This window comes from Myotis brandtii, unplaced genomic scaffold (assembly GCF_000412655.1).
Source record: "Myotis brandtii unplaced genomic scaffold, ASM41265v1 scaffold423, whole genome shotgun sequence".
NCBI classification, from domain to species: domain Eukaryota; kingdom Metazoa; phylum Chordata; class Mammalia; order Chiroptera; family Vespertilionidae; genus Myotis; species Myotis brandtii.
The window spans coordinates 3,758,447-3,763,213 of NW_005366214.1; the positions used below are offsets into that span (position 1 = coordinate 3,758,447).

The window sequence follows — 4,767 nt, forward strand, 5'->3', positions numbered from 1 at the left end:
CACCTCATTTTAAAATCATTGAACCAAGAAAGAATGAACCACTCCTTCCAATGCTGTATTCAGCCCAGAACATTGCAGGCTTGGGGTATCAATTGTGTTGCTTTCTCCTCACATGCTCAATCGTTTGCTTCTAAGGCACACCCTCTATGCTGAGGTGACAATGTCAGGAGGGACATCCAACCTCACCAACACTCTGTACCAGGACCACCCAGACCCTCTGAGTGCCAGGCCACCAGGTCAAGACTTTCTTTGCTTTGGGGTAACTTACATCTGGAGGCTGCTGGTGTCCTTTCCTACTGATTGGCTGCCCTCAAGATTATGTGTGGCTCAGTGATTGAGCATCGACCTATGAACCAGGAGGTCAGGGTTCCATTCCTGGTCAAGGCACATGCCTGCGTTATGGGCTTGATCCCCAGTAGGGGGCATGCAGGAGGCAACCAATCAATGATTTTCTGTCATTGATGTTTCTATCTCTCCCTCTCCCTACCTCTCTGAAATAAATTTAAAAATATTTTTAAAAATTTATGTCAGTCCTTCAGAGATGTTCTAATAATGTTGAACCATAAAAAAGAACATGGTGGTTCTCCATAATTTGGGCAAATTTACTCATCTCACCCCCACTTCCCCTCTCTAGGGTCCAACTCTGCAAACCAAAGGCTCCATATAAGTAGCCTTTGTCAAGCCACAAAAGATCCTGTTATATCCTTTCTCTAGAGCCCAGGGGGGCCTACTTGACATACATTTACATAACTATGTTTAGCTTCTCAAGTAATATTTGAGAACAAAAAACAAGGAGACTCTGCACCAAAGGGTCTTGCTGTTTTTAAACAGAGCCAATATTTAAATGCAATTTATTTGATTAATCTATTTGACTAAAATTATGTCTAACCAAGCAAGTTCACCACTAACACAAGGTCAGGTATACACATAGGTGTACATACATACTCATATCTGGGTGTACACACACACACACACACACACACACACACACACACAGGTTTAGTTCCCCAACTCAGATCCATAAATGTTTCTATGTTCTATGATTGTATACACTCTAATAGTTCTTACTTACAGAATTTGCCAAAGTCAAAAGAAAATTTGAACATTTAAAATTTTTTAATTAAAAAAATTTTTTTAAGTAGTTAAAATTTTTTGTGAATTTCACTATTATATTTGTAGAATCTAATTCAACAAACAAAATTTAGGGTTATGGGGGTATCAAAATCTAACAAGATAGTTTCTGAGACTTTATTTAGTGGACTATAGGAGCAAGTAATGGTCAACTCCAGTATCTTTCTAAATATATCAGTCTTTTAGCCGAAACCGGTTTGGCTCAGTGGATAGAGCGTCAGCCTGCGGACTGAAAGGTCCCAGGACTATTATATTTGTAGAATCTAATTCAACAAACAAAATTTAGGGTTATGGGGGTATCAAAATCTAACAAGATAGTTTCTGAGACTTTATTTAGTGGACTATAGGAGCAAGTAATGGTAAACTCCAATTTCTTTCTAAATATATCAGTCTTTTAGACTTTCTACCTTTAAAGCTCCATTAAGACTCCATTTGTTTAAACTATCTAGATTCACAATTGGCTAAAACATAGGAGATAGGTTATGGGGTTTTGGATCTGTAGTCAGCAGACCTAAGCTTCAACCAACTTGTAACTTCATGGAGGTGGATCCTCCCAGACTCACTTAGTACATGCTTCATAAAATTGTTGTGAAGTTTAAATAAAAAACAGTGTCAAGCACCCTGCAAGTGCTTAAAAACATCAGCCATAGTAATTATTATAATCTTTTGTCTAATTTAATGCTAAGATATTTTAGTTTCACAAACTATACTTACTACTTACTGCTCATGCATGTGCCACTTCCATCATTTCTATTACCACAGCAAGATGTTTATATTGTCCTTTACAACAGTGGTAAATTTCACCTCTCCTACATATGCTTAATGTTCTAAAATGCAGAAAGCAAAAAAATTTAAAAAAATTTTTTAAAAGTAGTTAAAATTTCTCTCTTGTTAGTGTTATGATATTTAAACATTTAGCTCAAGTATTGATTCTTTTTGCATTTAAATCCATTCTAGATGTTAACAATGGCTAATCTAATTGCTAGTGACCCTACAATTAACACATGAACACAAATCATGGACATCAAGTACATATTAAAGTCAAATAACAGGTAATTTTTTTTCTTTTAGTTCTTTGAGGTTATTGATCAAGCCCAATGTAATTTCCTTCTCCAAATGGAATTCCGGTTCTTATGTAAGAAAGAGGAAGTAACAACATCCCCTGGAAAGGGCTATCAGACCTCCCTGACTAGGTTAGGATGTCAGTGGAAAGGAAGAAATGAAAATTAAACATCTCAGCTAAAACATAGATGGGAAACTGGATAAGCTGATCACCCTCTATTTTGATTACTACATTTGTTAGGGCTAAATGCCTGATCCATATTTGGGATTGTCAGTTACTCTGCTTAAAAAAAAAAGTAAATGAATGATCCCATCAACATTGTGATGTGGTTGAGATTTATCTGCATGAAATCTGACCATGTTTGGGATATGTTGAAAATCTTGATCTATTTAAAAGGTTCAAATTTAGCAGAACTTTCTTCCTTGTCAGCACTCAGAAAAGCCTTTGAAATGGATAGGAATGGAATACAAGTGGATTGTAAAACAGGCCCAAAACATTCTGTGAAATTCCAAATGTCTTTTCCACAGCTACATTCTCCTCCCATGATTACTTTACTCACTTTAACGGAAAGATATTCAGTAAATCAGAAATTGGAGGTTGGTCTCTAGTGAAGCCTACAGCATATTTGTTATGATGTTAGTGATTTTTAGAGCTTCTCCCTCCTCAGACAGCTTCCTTTCCACCCCCAACTGGTGTGAACTGGGCCAAGGTTACCTTGATGGAAATGCTTAACCATTTCCTCTAGCTTTTCGCACAATGTTCAACAATGGTGCTGTTTATAGTAGGTTGATTTACTATATCATATTGCTCCTCATTCCTAGTCTCCATGATTCCTTCATATTTTTTCACCAAATGCACTCATAAGATGGGATTAATCACATTTGCCTATTATAGTGGACAGTTACGGCTTTTATCTTAATCTTCAGATAAAAGCATTTGAATCTCCTCTAAGGAATACAATTTTCCTGCTCAACCCATGGTGTCATAAATGGTATAGCCCTCACCCCCAACTCTAAAGATAGGTACATGTATCAGGACTGATGGAGCCAAAGCATGGAGTCCTGCTGCCCTTGGTCTTTAGTCCCTGCTGCTAGCATACTATACAGCAATGACTTTTGCCCCAAGCCAAGTTGGAAACATTATCTCCAAAGAAATTTAGGTAGTATATCTATTGTATTCATGCAATAACAACTCAGAGTACAAGTTTGGAGCACCAGAGAGGACCCACTTTGTTGTGGTATTTGAGGACAGGCTCAACCTGAACACCTGCCCCAGCACTTAAAAGTGAATCCTATCATTCACATTCTTACCCACAAACACAAAACCTAGCTCTAAATCAGGGTCAGAATGAAGAAAACGCCATCCAAGCCACCTATATCAATCAAATTTGTCTTTGATTCACAGAAAGATATGTAAAAAAAAAACATAGATCAGGAGGAAATTCTGTAGCTCAAGTGAGACTAACCAAAACAAACATTTAAAAAACTGACACAAACAGCAGAAATAAAGATGATTCATAAAACATAAGAAACTACAAAGAATTCCCATTTGTGTCCAAAAAGAGAAAATATTGTATCTGAGAAGAGACTACTATGAAAAAGGAGCAAAGGAATACAATGAAGAGTTCATGGAGATTAAAAATAACAAAATAAAAATAATAAAATCTAAGAAATACAAGAAAATCTCTTGGAATATACAGCAAAAAAGACCAAAAAATGGAAAAAAACAAGAGGAAAATTTCAAGAGAGATAGAACCAACTAAAAGAACCTATATCTGTCCAACAGGAGACCCAGGAATAGAGAACTGATGGAAAAAAATCATAAAAATAATAGAAGAACATCCCCCAGAGTTGACATAAGGTATAAAATTTCAGACTGAAAGAACCTGTTAAATACAAAACAGGATTAAAAAAGATTCATACCTAGACACATTGTGAAATTTCAGAACACCATGGATAAAGACAACACACTAAAAGCTTTTGGGAGGAGGGGTTAGGAGGAACAGGTTACTACAAACAATTACAATTTTAGGGATCCATTGCCACCTGGAATGCAAGAAAGCAATGGGGTAGAGCAAAGCAGCTGTGGGAAATGTCTGGTGTTCTGGCCAGAGAAGTGGCCAGTGGTGCAATGGAGCAGCCCAGGGACCACTTACACCTGAGACAGACTGCAGAACAGCACACCAAAGGTGGAAATCAAGTCAAACACAGACGGACAGAAGGACAGCCTCACTGAGCAATGAAGAGTGTCAGTTGTACCCAAGGCAGTCTAGCATTTGCAAATACATGCGGAGAATTTTCAGGTGGAACTGAGACAGGCATTCTTAGCTGAGACACCAAGAGGTGGTTAAAGCAGTATTGGAACATCAAGACAAAGCAGTATTGAAACATCAACTTTTCTAAAGAGCTTTGTCTTAGTTTTCCAGGGCTGCTCTAATAATTCACCGCAAACTGAATGGCTTAGTTAGTTACAGCATCATCCCAAGATGTGGGGAGCTGATATAGGGTTAAGCCTCGGACTGACCTGTGGGCAAAGTCATAAACAATTCCCAGCTTAGAGGGCACAGTCCTCTT

At 37.6% G+C, this 4,767-nt stretch overlaps 1 pseudogene; it reads left to right on the forward strand.

The window, feature by feature from the left end:
• The first annotated feature begins 4,324 nt into the window (after positions 1–4,324).
• On the forward strand, positions 4,325–4,544 carry LOC102248251 (annotated as a pseudogene).
• The last annotated feature ends 223 nt before the right edge of the window (positions 4,545–4,767 follow it).